Consider the following 21,096-nt stretch of genomic DNA (forward strand, 5'->3'; position numbering starts at 1 on the left):
GCCACAGTTTCTTTTTCCATTCATCAACTGAAGGGCATCTAGGTTGGTTTCACAATCTGGCTATGGTGAATTGAGCAGCTATGAACATTGATGTGGCTGTATCTCTGTAGTATGCTGGTTTTAAGTCCTTTGGGTATAGGCCAAGGAGTGGGATAGCTGGGTCAAATGGTGGGTCCATTCCAAGCTTTCTGAGGAATCTCCATACTGCTTTCCAGAGTGGCTGCACTAATTTTCAACCCCACCAGCAATGTATGAGTGTACCTTTTTCCCCACATCCTCCCCAACACCTATTGTTGCTTGTGTTCTTGATAATCGCCATTCTAATTGGGGTGAGATGGAATCTTAGTGTAGTTTTGATTTGCATTTCTCTTATTACTAGAGATGTTGAACATTTTTCCATATATCTGTTGATTGCTTGTACATCTTCTTCTGTGAAGTGTCTGTTCATTTTCACTACTAGTGATTGAACTCAGGGGGCACTCTACCACTGAGCAACATCCCAGGCCTTCTTCTTCTTCTTTTTTTTTTTTTGAGATAGGGTCTTGCTAAGTTGCTGAGGATAGCTTTTAACTTGTGATCCCATTTCAGTTATTTAAGTCCTTTTTCTGAAATTTTTTACTTTATTTTTTGTGATACTAGGAATTGAACCCAGGGGAACTCTACCACCAAACTACATCTTCAGTACTTTTGATCTTTTCTTTCAAGACAGGGTTTCACTAAGTTGCCAAAGCTTATCTTATACTTGGAATCCTCCTGCCTCAGTCTCCTGAGTAGCTGGAATTACAGGTGTGCATCATCATACCCAAGAGGTCTTGAAGTTTCTTGCAAAACTGAACAATTCCTACCGTATGATACATTCACAGAAAAATCTGCACATGGATGTCTACAGAAGAGTTATTAAAAATTGCTCAAATTTGGAAATAAACAAGATGTCCTTCAGTAGATGAATGTACAAAAGATCTGTGGTATATCTGGACTATAGAATATTATTTGTGCTAAAAAGAAACAAATTTTAAGCCATAAAATGCATGGAGGAAACTTAAATTCATATTACTAAGTGAAGGAGTAAATCTAAAAAGGGGACACATGGTATGATTCCAACTATATGACATTCTAGAAAAACAAAAACAAAAAAAACCTAGATAGGAAAAGGAGCACTGCTTTCCAGACATTAGTGGGGACAAAGGAATTAATGGGAAGAGTGTAAAGGATTTTATATGGCAGTGAAAATATTCTTTATGACAGTGGTAGATACATGCCATTATAATATTTGTCAAAACCCATTGAACTCAGAGCACTAAGAAAAGCTTTATTGTAAAGTATGAACTTCAGGTGATTATGATGTATCAAGTCAGGTTCATCTGTTTTTTAAAATTTACGATTGTGGTGAGAGATGCCAGTAGTTAGGGAGGCTGAGAGTGGGCGGATGGGGCAAGCTGTATATGAGGGTTCTATATTTCCACTCAAATTTACTGTGAACCTAAAACTGCTCTAAAAATAAAGTTTATTGATTAAAGAAATCAAAAGGAAATTTCCAAAAAACAAGAATTTTGAATTATTGGGGGAGAGGGTGAAGTTAAAGTGTTCTAATTATTATTTTTTTTGTCTGTGGGGTGAGTAAAGGTTTTATTTGATAAGACTGTTAAATTTGCATGTTGTCAGTGCTTGGGTAATTACTGAAAGTACAGAACCGGTACAGATAACCTTAAATCTAATACAGGTAAAAAACAATCAAAAGTATCAAGGAAGGTCTTTTCTGTTGGTGGCACTAATAGCACAAAATAAAAAGGAAAATGTAAATCCAAATGATAAGAAACACTAATTAAAATAATTAAAGGTCCAATTTTTTTAAAAAAATTAAGCCGAATAAAAGCAAAATGCTAACTTTAGATTATGTAGTGGGAAATGAGGCGGGCTATGAAAAATGGTGGAATGAGACAGACATTATTGCCCCATGTACATGTATGATTACACGAATAATGAGAATCTACATCGTATACAACCATAGAAATGAAATGATGTACCCTATTTGTGTAATGAATCAAAATGTAGTCTGTAAAAAATTAAAAAAGAAAAGAATCATGCATAATAAAAATATACATTTAATAATTTCAAAAAATATTAATGATGATGATAAGCATGACAATTATCAACAAAAACTTTCTTAAAATCAAGCAAAAATTAAGGAAAATGGCGTTATTATAGGTGAAGGATCCCTTCAACAGAAAAAATGTGTATCAATTAAAAATGTTACGTGCTTTATTATTATAGTCTCAAATAAAGTCAATAGCTAACAGAACCATAAGGAGAATTAAACAGAGTGGGATGTATCTAGCAGACTTTTTTCAGTGGTAGATAAAACAAACAAATGTATGAATCAGTAAAAATAGAGAAGATTTGGGAAACATAACAAATCCACTTGATGCTGCCCATCAAATCTGAATAATAGCAGATAATTTTTGAAAACACACATAGTGTATTAGTTTCTTATTGCTACTATAACAGTTTACCCCAAAATGTGTCTTCAGAAGCTAAAGTTAAGGAATCAACTGTTTGCTTTCTTTTGCAAGTTGGTTTTTTGTTTTTTTCCTCCCTCTGTTATCTTCTGGAGGTTGTGGCATTCCTTGGCTCCTGGTCAAATTACTACAAAGTCTGCTTCTACTGTCACATTGCCTGCTCACTTCCACAGTCAAATCTTCCCTTCTTGTTCTTGTGATTACCTTGGTCCCACATGGATAAGCAGGATGACTTCTTGACCCTTATCATCTTCCCAAAGTCCTTTTTACCATATGAGAAAACATATTCAGAGGTTCCAGGCATTTGGAACATCTTGGGCAGAGGGAAATTATTCGGTCTACCACAAAAATGAACATTCATCAGATTCGACCATGTCTTATGTCTCAAAAAGCATAGAAGAATCAAAGATACATAGGACATTCTTTTGCCACAATAATTTTGGTATAAGTGAATAACAAAAAGATAACCAGAAAGATCCCTATGTATTTGGAAATTAAGAAGTACACTGCAAAATAGCCATATATCAACAAACAATAGCAATTAGAAAATAGTTAAACTAAAATTCAAAGAAAACACTGTTGAGACATAGTGACTGAATTTTTTTTTGAACAGATGAAATGTACGAGATGTGTCTAAACCCTGCTAGAGTGAGATTTTCTCTCTAAATTCATACACTGAAAGAGAAATAAGCTAGAATATTAAAGAGTTGAGCTCTTACCTCAGGAAGTTAAAACCAAATGGAAAAACAACCTAAAAGGATCAGTTTCTAAGATTCTATCCTGTTCCAGGGTTGATGTGTTGTGGGATCTTGCTGTTCTGATTACAATAGCTTTATATTTTTTAATCTAGAAGAATGATGCTCCAGCTTTTTTTTCCCTCTGTCTTTTTTGCCCAAGAGTATTTTATCTAGTTGGGATCTTTCCCAGTTCCATACGAATTTTGGGATTGTCTTTTTTCCCTTTCTGTGAAAAATGACATTTCACTTCCTTGGTTAAAAATTTCTCAGAAGTATTTGTTTTATGCTGTTGTAAATAAGATTATTAATTTCTTTTTCAGACTGTTCATTGTTTGTATATATAAAACATTGTTTTATGCTGTTGATCTTGATGTGCTGATTTTGTTAGCTGAAATTTTACTGAATTTATATATTAGCCTAATAATTTTTTGGTGGAGTCTTTATGATTTTTCTATTTATAAGATCCTATCATCAGCAAATACAGACACTTTCACTTCTTTCTTTCCTGTATGGATAACTTTTTTTTTTTTTCCTAATTGCTCTGGCTAGTAATTTCAGTACTGTGTTGAACAGAAGTTGCAAGAGTAAGCATACTTTTCTTATTTATAATCTTAGAGAAAAGACTTTATATATAAAAACACTTAGAGAAAATCTTGTTATGTATAAACTTTATTTGTTGAAATATATTCTTTCTATATCTGTTTTTGAGAGTTTTAAACATGAACAGATGTTTAGTTTTGTCAAGTTCTTCTCATGCATATATTGAGAAGGTTTAGGGTTTTTAACCTTCATTTTTTAATATAGTATCTAACATTTATTGGTTTATCTATGTTGAAACATCCTTGCATCCCTAGGATAAATACTGCTTAATTATTGTGAATGATCCTTTAGATATGTTGTTGCATTCAGGTTACTAGTATTTTGTTCAAGATTTTTACATTTTTATTTAACAAAGATATTAACCTATAATTTTTCTTGTGCTGTCCTTGTTTGACTTTGATATAAGGATAATGTTCACCTTGTGAGTTTGAAAATATTCCTTTATCTTCAACCTTTTGGGAGAGTTGAAAAGGATTAGTATTAGTTCTTTTTGAAATATTGGGTAGAGACTTTTTTGAATTACTGATTCAATTTATTTACTTGTCTGTTAATAATTTCTCTTTCGTCTTTATTCGTTTTTATTCAGTCTTGGTAAGTTTCATGTTTCTAGGAATTCACCCTTTTTTTTCTCAATAAACTATTTTTTATTTATAGTTGTTCATACTAGTCTCATGACCCTTTGTATTTTTGAGGTAACAATTGTAATGTCTCCTCTTTCATTTCTGTTTTTGAGTCTTACCTCTTTTATTTCTTTGTTAGTCTTCCCAAGTGGTTGTTGAATTTATCTTTTTTAAAAGAAAAACAACTTAGCCAGGCAAGGTAGTGCATGCCTGTAATCCCGGTTACTCAGGGATGTGATGCAGTATGAGGTCCTCACCAGATATAGTTGCCAATCTAACCTCAAGAACTGTTAGCCCAAATAAACTTTTTATGAAGCATAACAACAGAAGATGGACCAAGACAATGAATGGGACTGATCCAATTAGTTGAAGGCCTTAGGAAAGAGCCTGATTTCCCCCTAAAAATAAAGAATTCTTCCAGCAGACTACCTTAGGATTGAAACTGCAATTCTTCCCTGGGTCTCCAGCCTGCTAACAAACCCTGCAGATTTTAGACTTGCCAGTATATGAGCCAATATTTTAAAATCTCTTCCCCAACTCTTCTACTTTCTCTCTCTCTCTCTCTCTCTCTCTCTCTCTCTCTCTCTCTCTCTCTCTCTCTCTCTCTCTCTCCACACACACACACACACACACACACACACAAACACACACACACACACACCTTATTTATATTTCTCCTCCTCCTCCTCTTCCTTCCCCTTCCCCTTCTCTTTCTTTCCTTACCTTCCACCACAAGATGTTCAAGGTTCATCTTACAGTTTCCTTGCCCAGCTCTGGTATCAACACTTCTCCAAGGAGCCCTGACTCCTTATGTTGAACAGTGGTGTTTTTGAAACCACAACCTGGTGCTAGGTATGCTCACTCTTCTGGAGTGTCCCTGCTTCTAGTCCCTCTAAGATTTAGAAAATACATAAACATATACTAACCCACACTTATATCCACATGTGTATTTCTTAATCTGTCTAAATATAAATTTAAAGCACAGTTTTTTACTAGAGCCAGGCAAGGTTGCACACACCTGTAATTCCAAGGGGAGGATGAAGTAGGAGGACACAGGTTCAAGGCCAGCCTGGACAAATTAACAAGATCCTGACTCAAAATTTCAAAAAGTCTGGAGTTTTGGCTCAGTGGTAGACTGTTTGCTGAGCATGCCTCAGTAGCACAAAATGAACAAACAAAAATACCCATGAATTTATACTGATTCCCCTTATTCCAATTCAACATTGCAGCATATATTTAGCCTTCCTCCTTTCCTTAAATATGGGAAATAAGACCTTCATCATCCACAGTACATGTACTTATTTGTTCAATTCTGGGATATATATAATGGTAGTTACAGGACTGCTAGCTCATACCCCTGAAACACTTTTACTAACCGGATTTTAGACATTAAGAATGGTTCTTTTTATCTTCAGCCTTTTGGTGTCTGATCAATATTTCTTCCCACAGTGATACAGGTTAGTTATTTTCTTCCTCCACAGCCCCTGTGGGTATGACCATGTTATTAATTCTTAATATGTTAACCTGTTAGTATTCATATTCAATTTTGGGTTCCCCCCATTCCCTGGCCAGTTTTAGTAATTTAATTATTTTGGGGTATGTGTATCAATCAGCTTTCTGCTACTATAACAAATACTTAAGCTATGTCAACCTATAAATAAAAGGTATTATTTTGGTTCATGGTGCTAGAAGTTTTAGTCCATGATTGGCCCACTTTGTTTTTTTATTATTTTATCTTATTTGTTCTAAAATTAGTTGTACATGATAATAGAATGCATTTCAACATTTTGATAGATCATACATAAATAGAGCATTATCTCTCATTTTTCTGATTATACGTATCATAGGCTCACATTGGTCATGCAGTCAATGTACATGAGGTAATAATGTCTGTTTTACTCTACTATCATTCCTTCTCCCATACCCCTTCCCCTCCTTTCACTCCCCCCTACCTAATAAAAAGTAACTCTAATCTTCCCTAGCCCCAAGCCCCAAAACCATTTTTGTGAATTAGCTTCTGCAAAAAAAAAAAAAAAAAAAAAAGAAAGAAAGAAAGAAAGAAAGAAATTAGCTTCTGCATATCAGAGAAAACATTCAGTCTTTGGTTTTTTTGGGTTTGGCTTATTTCACTTAGCATGATATTCTCTAACTCCATCCATTTAACAGCAAATGCCAGAATTTCATTCTTCTTTAAAGTTGAGTAATATTCCATCATATATATATGATATATATAAATGTGATAAAATTATATATATATTTTATCACATTTTCTTTATTCATTCACCTCTTGAAGGGCATCTAAGTTGGTTCCATGGTTTAGCTATTGTGAATTGAGTTGCTATTATCATTGATGTGGCCGTGTCACTGTAGTATATTGATTTTAAGTCCTTTGGGTATAAATGAAGGAGTAGGATAACTGGGTCAAATGGTGGTCCCATTCCAAGTTTTCTGAGGAATCTCCATACTGCTTTCCATAATGGTTGCATCAATTTGCATTCCCACCAATAATGTATGAGTGTACCTTTTCCCCACATCCTTGTCAACATTTATTGTTGCTTCTATTGATAATTGTCATTCTGATTGAAACGAGATGAAATCATAGTTTTGATTTGCATTTCTCTAATTGATAGAGATGTTGATGTAACATTAGGTCATTTTTTCATATTTTTTGATTGATTGTATATCTTCTGTGAAGTTTCTGTTCAACTCCTTAGCCCATTTATTTATTGGATTATTATTTTTTTGTGTTAAGTTTTTTGAGTTCTTTATATATCTTAGAGATTAATGCTTTATCTGAGGTGCATGTGGTGAAAATTTTCTACCAATCTGTAGACTCTCTTTTCACATTATTGGTTTTTTTTTGTTGAAAAGAAGCTTTTTAGTTTGAGTTATCCCAATCATTGATAATTAATTTAACTTCTTGCACTTAGGGGGTTTGAAAGGAAGTCAGGTCCTAGGTTGACATAGTAAAGTTTTGGATCTACTTTTTCTTCTACTAGTCACAGGGTCTCTGTTCTAGTGCCTAAGTCTTTGGTCCACAGTGAGTAGTTTCATGCAGGGTGAGAGATAGGGTTTGATTTCATTTTGTTACATGTTTCCATTTTTCCAAGCACCATTTGTGGAATAGGCTATCTTTTATCCAGTGAATATTTTTGGCACCTTTGTCTAGTTTGAGATACCTGTATTTATGTGGGTTTGTCTCTGTATCTTCTATTCTGTATCATTGGTCTATGTGTCTGTTTTGGTGGCATTACCATACTGTTTTTATTATGATAGCTCTGTAGTATAGTTTGAGGCCTGGTATCGTGATGCCTCCTGCTTCACTTTTCTTGCTAACAATTGTGTTGGCTATTTCTGGATCTCTTATTCTTCAAAATGAATTTCATGATTGCTTTTTATAGTTCTATGAAGAACTTCATTGGAATTTTAATAGGAATTGCATTAAATTGATATAATGCTTTTGGTAGTATGACCATTTTGACGATATTAATTCTGTCTATCCAGAAGCATGGGAGGTCTTTCCATCTTCTAAGGTCTTCTTCAGTTTATTTTTTTAGTGTTCTGTAATTTTCATTGTACAGATCTTTCACCTCTTTTGTTAGATTGATTCCCAATTTTTTTTCTTTTTTTGAGGTGATTGTGAATAAGGTAGTGTTCTTTATTTCTCTTTTAGTGGATTCATTACTGATGTATAAGAATGCATTTGATTTATGGGTATTGATTTGATATCCTGCTACTTTGCTGAATTCATTTATGGTTCTAGAAGATTTTTGGTGGAATTTTTTGGATCTTGCAAATATAGAATCATATCATTGGCAAATAGTGATAGTTTGAGGTTTTTCTTCACTAATTTGCATGCCTTTAATTTCTTTCATCTGTCTAATTGCTCTGGCTAGAGTTTCAAGGACAATGTTAAATAAAAGTGGTGAAAGAGGGCATCCCTGTCTTGTTCCAGTTTTTAAAAGGAATGTTTTCCATTTTTCTCCACTTAGAATTATGTTGGCCATTGGTTTAACATGTATGGCTTTTGTGATGTTAAGGTAGGTTCCAGCTATCCCTAGTTTTTCCAGTGTTTTGAACCTGTAGAGTGTTGTATTTTGTGAATTTTTTTTCTGCATCTATTGAGATGATCATATGATTCTTGTTTTTAAGTCTATTGATATGATGAATTACATTTATTGATTTCCATTTATTGAACCAACCCTACATCCCTGGGATGAACCTCACTTGATCATGGTGCACTATCCTTTTAATATGTTTTTGTATGCAAGTTGGCAGAATTTTATTAATAATTTTTGCATCTATGTTCATCAGGGATTTTGGTCTGAAGTTTTCTTTCCTTGATGCATCTTCTCCTGGTCTTGGTTTCAGGGCGATATTAGCCTCATAGAATGAGTTTGGAAGGGTTCCTTCCTTTTCTACTTCATGGAATAATTTGAGGAATATTGGTGCTAATTCTTCTTTGAAGTTCTTGTAGAACTCTGCTGAGAATCCGTCCAGTCCTGAGTTTTTCTTAATTGGTAGTCTTTTAATGGAGTTTTATATTTCATTGTTTGAAATTGTTCTGTTTAAATCATGTATGACCTCCTGATTCAGTGTAGGTAGGTCATGTGTCTCTAGAAATTTGTCAATGTCTTCAATGTTTTCTATTAGAGTACACATTTTCAAAATATTTTTTAATTATCTTCTGTATTTAAGTTGTGTCTGCTGTGATATTTCCTTTTTCATCACATATTTTAGTAATTTGGGTTTTCTCTCTTTTTCTCTTTGTTAGTGTGGCTAGGGGGTTATCAATTTTATTGATTTTTTTCAAAGAATCAACTCACTTTTGTCAATTTTTTTCAATTGTTTCTTTTGTTTCAATTTCATTACTTTCAAAGCTCTGATTTTAATTATTTCTTGTCTTCTACTGTTTTTGGTGTTGATTTGTTCTTTTTCTAGGACTTTGAAATGTAATGTTAGGTCATTTATTTGTTGACTTTTTATTCTTTTAATAAATGAGCTCAATGCAAAGAACTTTCCTCTTCATACTGCCTTCATAGTGTCCCAGACTTTGGTGTGTTGTATTGATATTCTCATTTACCTGTAAGTATTTTTCCTCTTTCATTCTTGATTTCTTCTTGTATCCATTCATCATTCAATAGTGTATTTTTTAGTCTCCATGTTTTAGAGTAGCTTCTATTTTTATTTTATTGACTTCTAATTTCAGTCCATCGTGGTCTGATAGAATGCAGGGTATTATCTCGACTTTTTTGTATTTACTAAAAGTTGCTTTGTGGCATAAGATATGGTCTACTTTAGAGAAGGATTCATGTGTGTCACCACTCGCGGCAACAATTGTGTGGGTATTTATCGGAGGTAGACTGAAAATAAACTACTTTTCCTATATTCACTAATTTATAGAGGAAGAGAGACTTTGAAAGATAGGCTTTTCTTAGAGGAAGAGAAACTTTGCTTAGAGGAAGTTTTAGAGAAATACAGGCTTGCTACGCTTATCAGAGATCTATTTCTTCTTAGAATTCTGCTGCTTCTTCTTAGAGGTGCGTTCTGCATCCTGTGAACTAAAGGGTGCAACCTAGAGGTGTGTTCTCAGTTCTCTGCTCTACAATCTGCCTTCTGCCACTGCCTACTGCTTCTTACTGCTAGCTGCTTCTCTTCTCTGCTAGCTTCTGCCGTTCTCTGCTGGCTGCTGCTTTTCTCTGCTAGCTGCTGCTTCTCCTAGCTGCTGCTTCTCTCCCTTAGCTGCTGCTGCTTACTGCTGCTAATTGCCTTCCGCCTACTGCCCACTTATATTCCCTCCAGGAGGCAGAGGGTGGGGCCACACCAGTTGAGATCAGGCGAGGAGCCAGCTGCTCTATCACGGCAAAGGTCAAAACAAGCAGGCACGAGCAGGAGCACTCGGGAACACCTGTGCATGCGTTGTGTGCATGGACTTAATTGAATACGGCCAATGATAAATCACCTGAGTGTGCTTATGTTAATTAACCTCCTCACTGTTGATGTGATCAAAGCAACCTCCGGCTGACCGCCCTGCCAGGCGCCATCCCTACGCAGCCCACATGGCATGACCCCCAACACATGTGCTGCTGAGAAAAAAGCATATTCACTCATTGATGGATGAAATATTTTTTATATATCTGTTAAGTCTAAATTATTGATTGTATTATTTAATTCTATAGTTTATTTATTTAGTTCTTTTAAAACATCTGTCCAGTAGTGATAGAGGTGCATTGAAGTCACCCAGTATTATTATGTTGTGGTCTATCTGATTCTTGAAATTGAGAAGGGTTTGTTTGATGTACATGGATGCTCCATTGTTTGGGGCATAAAAAATATTTATCATCATTATGTCCTGCTACTGCTACTGTTTAACTGCTTTAGTAGATAGAAGTGAACTTCTTTGTCTTTTCTGGTTAACTCTGACTTGAAGTCCACTTTATCTGATATGCGGATGAAAACTGCTGCTTGTTTACATAATCCATATGAGTGATGTTTTTTCCCGTCCTTTTACCTTCAGTCTGTGGCTGTCTTTGCCTACAAGGTGAGTCTCTTGGAGATAGTGCATTGTTAGATCTTGTTTTTTAATCAAATCTGAAAGTCTATGTCTTCTGATTGATGAGTTTAGTCCATTAATATTCAAGGTTATTACTTATTACTGAGATATGACTTGTATTCCCAGTCATTTTGGTTCATTTCTGGCTTTTAATTTGATTTAGTTTCTCTTTTGACTATTCCTTTAGTGTAGGTCCTCCCTTTGTTGGTTTTCTTCTTCTTCTTCTTCTTCTTTTTTCACTTCATCCTCATGGAATATTTTGTTGAGAATGTTCTGTAGTGCAGACTTTCTAATTGTGAATTATTTTAACTTGTTTATCATGGAAGGTTTTTATATTATCTTGAAATCTGAAACTTTATTTTGCTGGATATAAAATTCTTGTTTGTCATCCATTTTCTCTCAGAGCTTGAAATATGTTGTTCATGGCCTCTTAGCTTTGAGGGTCTAGGTTGAGAAATCAGTTGAGTTCTGAATTGGTTTTCCCCTATACGTAATTTCCTCTTTTTTCTCTTACAGCCTTTAAGATTTTATCCGTATTCTGTATTTTAGCCATGTTTCATTATAATGCATCTTGGTGCAGGTCTGCTGTAATTTTGAACATTTGGGGTCCTGTAAGCTTCCTGTATTTGATTTTCCATTTCATTTTTTAGATTTGTGAAATTTTCTGATATGTCATTTAAAAGATTGTGCATGCCTTTGGTTTGTATCTTGGCTCCTTCTTTTATCCTGATAACTCTTAAATTTGGTCTCTTCATGTTATCCCATAATACTTGGCAGTTCTGTTCACGGTTTTGTACCATATTCATTGTGTGGTCAAATTTATTTTCAACATTAAATATTTTGTCTTCATTGCCTAAGGTCCTGCCTTCCAAATTGTCTAGTCTGTTGGTGATGCTTTCCATTGAATTTATAATTTGCTTTATTGATGCCTTCATTTTGAGAATTTCCGCTTGAGGTTTTTTTTTTTTTTTTTCCTCCACATCTCTTACTCTTTATTGAAGCGATCTCTCAATTCCTATATTTTTTCTTTGATTTCATTCTTTATACCATTCTTTACTTCACAGATCATATTAACTATGTACATTCTAAACTCCTTCTTGTACATTTTTTTCTATTGTGTTGTCACTGACTTCTCTCATTGGGGCATCTTGGTTTGTTTGTGGCATTTCATTCTCTTGTTTTTTTCATGTTGCTTTTGTGTTTTTCCATTTAGTTGTATGGATCTAAGGCAATACAGATTCTACCATGTAGACCTATATTGTCACTGAAGATTTCCTGTATCCCACCTTTAAGCAGCAGACCAATATCAACAACACCAGTGCAAACAATATACCATCTCAAATCTAATAGCTCCAGCAAGGTGTCCAGTGCCCTCTCACTATAAACAGCAACGATGAGTTCAATCACTGTCCAGAATAAAAACAGAAAATTTGCCAGATTTACAATCTCAAAATAATGAACAAAGAAAGAACAGAAACAGCGTAGGACATGGTGTTCAAGAGTGAGAAAGAGAGAAGCCATAGGAAAAGTCCACAGGAAGAGTGGAAGAGGAACCAACAGAGATTGCTGTTAGGTGGATAAAAAGTAGAAAGGGAATCTAAGACAATAGAAAAGCCAGAGGAAGAATACATATAAAGAAAAAAAAAATACAAGAATATACAAAATATACAGCAGAACTGCAAAACTATGCATATACCACTGTCTTCAACAAACTGATGCACAAAACACACCCTGCTCCAAATATGGTGGAGAGAGATACCAGAGGAGGGAAAAAATAAAATAAGTCTTGGTGGAAAATTGAACAGTTGTCTCTGCCAGTGTCTAAAATCTTCTCAGTCCTGTCTCTGACTTCCCACAAGATTGCCTGGCCCAGACAGACCGTGGAAGACCCACTCACTCACTATCTTGCCATTCTGGGCCTCAGATACGCTGGGTTCAGCCACATTGCAGCCCCAAGATCTCAATGCCACTGGAATTTGGAGAGAGAACACCAGGCATGAGCAATCCTGAGAGACAGTAACTAGATGGTGTCAACCCACACTCCCAGGAGGAGGGCTCCAGTTGCATCCAGACCTGTAGACACCCTGACACTGAACCTCCAGGTCCTGGCCGGTGTCCCCAGACAGGGGCAGCTGCCCCAAAATGGCAGTGGCAAACCCACCAGCACCCTAAACAAACCCCAGGCTCTGGCCACATGCAACCAAACCTGGAGTCTCCCTGGCAGTGGACCTCTAGGCAGTGGTAGTAGCAGGAGTTGGTGGCAGCATGCAAGGGGTCTGCAGCAGCTGCAGACATTGGTAGCATTGGCAGCAGGTGGGGGGACTGCAGCAGCAGTGGTGGTGGTGGTTGCTGTAGCTGCCGATGCAACAGTACCCAGAGAGGAGACCTACAGGTGACCTCCAGGGAACAGTAGCAGCTTTGATGACAGACATGTCAGCAGTAGCAGCAGTGGCAACAGCAGTGTAGATGGCAGCAGGGTGTCCAAGGCAGCCTTAAGGGCAGCAGACCTCCAGGGGATGGTGACTGTGACAGTGTCAACAGCATAGCAGTGCCCAGAAAAAAGATCACTGGGTACCTGCGGCCACGGCATCAGAAGCAGCTGTGTCCCAAGAGAAAACCTCTGGGCCATGGTAGTGGTGCCCGCTGCAGTGGCGCCTGGGGAAAAGACCTCTGGTATCCGTGGCAGAGACCTCATAGTCAGCAGCGCCCCAACCCCTAGGGAAGACCTCTGGATGGTGGTGGTGTCTGCAGTGGTGTTGTCTGTGGCCATGTGGGCAGCCTGGGCACCTGGAGCAAACCCGGCTGGGCATTTGGCCCTGTCACTTTGGACCCATGGTGAGGCAGCACATGTGATGAGGGCTGAGTGGTGGAGTGAAGGCAGGCAACTCATAGCTGAGGAAGGAAGAGGAGGGGATGGGTCCTGTTCTCCCTTCCAAGTGCAAAACACTTCCAAGTCCCACCTCTTAAAAGTTTCCACCACTTTCCAATAGTATGAAGCTAGTGAAGCCCTTAACACATGGGCCCTTGACTACAGTAGTATGTGAGACCCTAAAATGGTTCTTCTAGGACTCAGAGCTACAGAAAAAGATATAATCAAAGATGTTACTCCACTTCATCTTCGCTAACATTTTCACTTTATGTAACCAGTATCATTGTTTTTACCCTTCCTATACTTCCTTTGAAGTATTTTAAAAATACTATGTATTTTTTCTTTTCTTTCTCTCCTCTCCTCTCCACTCCCCTTCCCTTCCCTTCCCTTCCTCCTCCTCCTTCTTCTTCAGATTGAACCCAGGGCCTGATGCATGCTAGGCAAGAGCTCTACCATTGAGTCACATACCCAACCCTTGTCTTTTCTTATATTCCTACTTTTTTATATAAAGGGTAGCATGTTTTATTCTTCTGTTTTGCTTTTTCTTGTTATTTGTTACACTATCTTGGAAATCACTCCAAATCAGTTTATATAGCTATTCCTCATCATATCCCAGTTATTTAGCATTCCATTGTGTGATATACCATAGTTCATTCAACCTGATATACCATAGTTCATTCAACCAGTGTGCCATGGGTGAACATTTAGGTTTTTTCTACTAGTTTGCAATTTAAAACAATAAACTTTTGTATTCCATCAGCACTGCATGAATGTACCTATTTTTTAACAGCCTTACTGAATATATTAGTGTATTTTCATTTTTTTCAATGATAAATGAGAAATGGTATCTGAAAGATCTGAATTTGCATACTTCTAATTTTGAATGAATTTTAAAACTTTCCAAATGTAATTTTATACCTATTTTTGGTACTGGGGATTGAGCCTAGGGGTACTTTACCACTGAGCTGCATTCCCACAGTCCTTTTTACTTTTTGGAGACAGGGTCTTACTAAGTTTCTAAGTGCTTAGGCTGCCCTTCTAGTGGCTGATGCAATCCTTCTGCCTCAGCCTCCCAGGTCACTGGGACTATAGGTGTATTCCCAACTCACTTTTATGGTGAATTTCCTGCTCATTTGTTTTCTCTATTTTTCTTTTGGGTTTTGCCCTTCTTCCTAATTTACATTTTAATAACATCATTTGGCTATTGTGCTGATGACAAGTTGTAGGAGAATACTGGCGGAAGTTGAAAGGTAGTTATTTCAGAAACCCAGATGAGAAAGTAAGATAATCACAGTAGAGTTAGTGAGCAGTGGTTAGCTTCCAGGTATAATATGACTATAAATCAAGAGAATCTCCTAAAAGACTTTCTGTAGAGCATAAAACAAAGAGAAAACTCTAGGGTAACTCCAAATATTTCCATTTTAATAAATAGACGACTGGATTTGCCATTAATAGAAATAGGGAAGACCTCAACTGAGGCAAATTTTGGGTAGGCTGTTTTTAAGTCTTGTGGGTATATACCAAAGAGTGGGATAACTGGGTTAAATGGTGGTTCCATTCCAAGTTTTCTGCTTTCCAGAGTGGTCTGTATCATGTACAAGAAGAAGACTGGGATCTCGATTAGAATAAGATGCACTCCATGTTTGTATAAAGAAGTCAAAATGTACTCTACATCACGTATAACCAAATAGAATAAATAATAAAATTGGGGTATGAATTATAATAAAATTGGGGCATGATTATTCTGAAATATCCATTAGAATCCCAAGTGGAAATATCACAGAGGCAACTAAATACATAAGTTCAGAGTCCAGAAAGAAATGGATATTTTGATCCTCAAGAACCAGATGAGACCATCACATGAATATAGATGTAAAATAAAAGGTATAAAAGGATTGAGCTTTAAATAACTCCAATGTTAAGAGAATCTGAGAAGAGAGAAAATAGGTAGAGATCGAGAAAAGTCAATGAAGTATTAGGAAAACAGAATGTGTCCTGGAAACAGAGTGAAGAATAAATTTAAATAAGGACAGAATGATCAAAGGTGTCAAATATTGACCAGTCAGGACAAATAATTGAGCATTAGATTTAGCAATATAATGGATAGTGAAGACCTTGACAAAAGCAACTTTAGGTCTTGGTATGGTGGTGCACACCTCTAATCCCAGTGATTCAGGAGGCTGAAGCAGGGGATCACAAGTTAAAGACCAGCCTCAACAACTTAGTGAGACTGCCTCAAAATTTTTAGAATGGACTGAGGGTATTGTTCAGTAATAGCATGCCCCTGGGTTCAATTCCCAGTACAAAAACAAAAACAAACAAAAAAAGGAAAAGAAAGAGAAACAATCAATTCTAATTAGTGTAAATTTCAGATTGAGAGGGTTGAAGTTTGAGACCAGGAACATGTATTGTGGAGAATCTTATAAAGGATTCAAGCCCCATTTCAGTATCATGAAATGTAATATCAGAAGAAACATTGGTGCTTGATTAGTTTTATTATTTGCAAAGTCTTAACAAGAAATGAGCAGAAAAATAAAAAGTAGACAAAGAGGTAAGAAAATGAAAGAAAATGGAAAATGAATGCAATATGTCTATTATAGTTTTAGTTACATTAACTTTATTTAATAAACACTGATAGAATGCTTATTAGTCACTTGTCAGGCACTATTCCAAGAATCTACAAATACAACTCAAATGGAAGTTATCACCTGCCAGTCTTTGAAAAACATTTCAATTGTTCTTTTTCCAAACTTTAAATATATCCAAAGAGGAGCCCACATTTTTTTTTATCTTCTTTAATCTCTCTGGGTGATATTACCTAGTTCTATGACTTCAAATGATATCTTCTTACTGATAAGACTTCACCTATGCAGAATGCTGTCCCAGTTTTTCCCCTGAGGTTCAGATCCTTATATTCAATTACCTACCAAACATCACTACTTATGTGTTCAATAAATATTTCAAATACCCACTGTCCAAAGTTAAATTCACTATTCCCTGTAAACCAGTTTCTCTTCAGTCTTCTCTTAATGGTACTACTACTCATCCAATGCCTCAAGTTATCATATCTATTAATCATGCTTAATTCTTTTGTCTCTTTACCCACACATCTAGTATGACTGTTAAGTCCAGTAAGTTCAAAAAATAAATTTTTCACCACTCTCAAAGCTGCCACTTGGGTTCAAGTCATCTTCTTTCACCTCAACCACTGAAATGGCCTCCTGATTGACTCACTTTTAGCTTACTTATCCATTTACCTCATAGCAGACAATGACCTTGGATCAGTTGCCTTCACTTCCCTATCAATAAAATTAATGAATTAGTATAGGCAAAGTACCAAAAAGTGGAAAAAAGTGAATGATTATTCTAGTTTGTTTTATTTTCATTTTGGTTTTATTTTAAACACATAAATCAGCTTATGTAACTCTTCTACTTAAAATCCTCCAATGGCTTCTCATCACAATTATAATAAAATCCAAATGCTATTACCTATAAAGCCCTATAATAACCTGCCTACCTTTCAAAATTTATCTCATTACATTTCCTTTTGCTTACTATTACAATGGCCTTCATTATGTTATTGAAACAAGGAAAATGCCTTTCTCCAACAGTCATAAACTAAAGTGTTCCTTCTGCTTGCAATGCTCTTCCCCAACAACCTTGTACACATCACCCACCATTAGGTCTTAATTCAAATGTCATCTCTTCAGAGTTTTCTCTACTTGTCTAAAATTACAACCTGTTGGGGCTTGGGAGATAGCTCAGTCGGTAGAGTGTTTGCCTTGCATGAACAAGGCCTGGGTTCGATCCCCAGCACCACACACAAAAAATAATAATAAAATTACAACCTGTCACTGGTCCTTTGCCCAGATTTTATTTTTCTTTCCACCACTCTCATTTTCCATAATTATTTGCCTATGTTCTTTTTTCCTTAATCTCTTTTGTAGTATTGTATTCCTAATACAGTATAATGTTGATCTTGAGTAACTAAAAAATCCAGTGGCAGATATGGGAGTCATTACCACTTCACTCACAATTCTAGATCTGTTATTTGTGATTCTACTGGCCTTGCCCTCTTCCATGCTATTAGTTTCATATTCATGCTGACTCCCCTTCTAATGGCAAAATAGCTGCGACAGTCCAAGTCCTTTTTGGATCCTAGGAGATAAAGTGCCTAACAACATGTCTCTGAGTTGATTGATCCCTCTTGCAAGAACATCATGAACTACAACAGTTCTTTACAGGAATTATATTAAGTTGCATAGAGCTGTAGCTCACAAACTGTACAGAGTACCCAGTCACCAAGACAAACTTACAGAGATGTAATACTATATAGCTTGAATATTAAGGGTCCTCCATAAGTCCATGGGGTAAAAGTTTGGTCTCCAATGTGGCAATATTGTAAGGTGGTGGAAACTGTAGAAGCTGGAGCCTATTGGGAGGCCTTTGGATCACTGGCAGTATACCCTTGCAAAGGACCCAAGCCATGAAGTAAGATCAATTCCACTATGCACTCCCCACCATGACATGCTGCCTTGCCACAGGCTCAAGAGCAATTGTGCTAACCAAACATGGGTTGAAATCTCTAAAATTGTGAGCTTAATCCCCCAAATCCTTATAAACTGATTGACTCGGGTATTTGTTATAGTGACAGAAAGATGACTAACACATGCAGTACATTGTCCTAATTTTTTGAGAGCGGTAGTAGCTGTTTGATTTTGCATTAACTATTAGTTTAAGTAGTTTAAAACTTTAGCATATCATGCTATACCTCAAATTGAGACTCATGTTTTTGGAAACTGCTGGGATAAAAAGCAAGCACTGTATTCCAATTAATATGTAACAGAAATTAAGGGCAGAAGCATCTGAAGTCTAAGTTGTACAGTGCCCAATTGTCATACCATTTAAATACTGAGGTATTACTTCTTAAAGATGAAGTATTTTTCTTCAATTTGTTATTTCTTCAAATGGTTACTATATTAGGACACACAGAAGGCAGAATTCTAAGAATAATCCTCACCCATAATCCTTTTGTGGATGAGGCCTATAACCTGATATCACTTTTGTTATGTTAAATTGTACAACCAAGAGATCATTGGGGTGGGCCGAATGTGATGATATAACCCCTTAAAAATCTCCCATTTTCTATAGTTGGTGGCTGTAATCAGAGGGATCTGAAGTGTGGAAATGGATGTACCACTGCTGACTTTGAAGTTTCAGGATAGAGTTGAAATGTTCCCCAAACACCACTTGAGAGAAAATGAGAACTACAGGCCTACAACCATAGAGAATTATATTCTGTCAACAATCAGAATGAGAATGAAAGTAGAGCCTCCAGATAAAGGGCCAGCCTGGTTGACACATTAATTTTGGCTTTGTGAGACTTCAGAGAACCCAACCAGGCCCACTTGGACTTCTGACCTAAGAAATAATGAGTGCTGTTTTAAGCTGCGATGTTGTTAATGTGTCATGCAATACTAAAAAACAAACACAAACATTTAATAAGTTGTTTTCACTTAATGGTACCATGAATAAATGTCTGAGACACTAAAAGTACCCTGAACCAAAAAAGCCTGGGAGCCTTAGATAAATCAGAGTGGAAAATAAACCCCACAAATGTACACCAATAAGGAAAGAATACAATGATACCAAACATACAGTAGAGGGAACAAAATTAACAATGGAGGAAATTAAAAATGGAATGCTATTAGAGTGATGTTAGTTTTAGACAATGGAGAATAAAAAATTGAGATGAGACATGACAAGTGGACAATTTCTTTTCCCAGAGTCCATAATAAATGGATCTGAAGCAATGATACCCACAGAAACTTCTGAGCTGAAGAAAGGCCTGTGTAGGCAGTTGAAAAGATTCGGTGTTGAGGAAGGAACTCAATCAAAGTTTGGAACTGTAGGAAGATAAGTGTTCTATAAATATCTGAGCAGAAAAACAAGAATCTAACAAGGTACTTAAATTATAAAGAGAAAATATTGTATCTGGGTAGTAAAACCAAACTGCTTTCAAAGGAATGAAGATCAACTGGCTCAAGCTATTCTTTGGGAATTAAACCTATCCTTCCAGGTTTCACAACCCTGATCACTCACTCAGCATTCAGCTACACTGGTATTCTTTTACTCTTCACATAGGATATACTCTCTCCTGCCTTAGAACCGTTGGGTTTGCAGATTCCTGCTGATGGGAAAGTTCTTCTACTCCTATCTCTTATCCCTTCACTATTTAAATTCTGCTCTCCTTTCAAATCTCAGTTCATTCCTAATTTTTGAGGAAATATTGCTTTCTCTACCTTATCAGAAACAGGACATAAGACTGCAATTGCATATAAAGGATGTTCAAAGAGCTGTACTTCAATTCAATTTGCTCCCATTGGACCTCCAGCCCTCATCATGGTGGCTTTTACCCCATGTGACAGGAGTTGTCACTGGCATGTAATGAAGAATGACTTGTTTTAAAAGGATCACCCGTGGTTGTACTGAGACAAGACTGCCAGGAAAGAAAAAAGGGAAAGGGCTTAAGAGGCTACTAATAATCCATTCCAGGGCCCAGAGCACTGAAGATGAAAAGTGGTCAGATTTGGAGTATTTTGAAAGCAGAACCAACCCAAAATGAAGGCAGGGTGTGAGAAAGGAGTCAAGTATGACAGGTTTTTTGGCTTTAGAAATTGGTAGGATATTGTAATCAACTAAAATAGGGAAAATTGTGGGTGAAGATGGTTTGGGTAATGAACCCAATTTCCATTTTGGTCAAAAGTTTGAGATGTTTATTTAAACATCTAATAGAGATTTAAATAAGCAGTTGGCTATACAAGTCTGGAATCCAAGACACATGTTTCAAAGTAAAGAAAATCTGTTGGTTGTCAACTATAGTGTTTTAAGTCATGAAACTGAGTGAGATTACCAAGAAAGAGGACAGAACCAGAGAAGCAAATCGAAGGAATGAAACCTAGAGCACTTATATATTAAGAAATTAGGGAGAAGGAACCAGTAAGGAGACCAAGAATGAGCCATACACTGAGGCAGAAGTGTGAAATCAAAGTATATCAAGGTAAAAGCGGACAGAACACTTGGTTGGTCTTTGTAACAAACTGATATTATAAAAAAGTGTATTAGAAGAACTTCATAAGGTACAACAGCTAAATAAAACAGTCCTAAATTTCATACTGCTTTGGGGGGAAAAAAAAACAGC

General features: G+C 36.3%; 1 long non-coding RNA gene across 1 annotated transcript; it reads left to right on the forward strand.

Annotated features, from left to right (window-relative positions):
* The first annotated feature begins 16,425 nt into the window (after positions 1 to 16,425).
* LOC306641293 lies at positions 16,426 to 21,079 on the forward strand. Its single transcript, XR_013758112.1, has 2 exons — positions 16,426 to 18,185; positions 18,216 to 21,079. It is a non-coding gene; the product is annotated as an uncharacterized lncRNA (long non-coding RNA).
* The last annotated feature ends 17 nt before the right edge of the window (positions 21,080 to 21,096 follow it).

Source organism: Sciurus vulgaris, assembly GCF_902686455.1.
Source record: "Sciurus vulgaris genome assembly, chromosome: 1".
NCBI classification, from domain to species: Eukaryota; Metazoa; Chordata; class Mammalia; order Rodentia; family Sciuridae; genus Sciurus; species Sciurus vulgaris.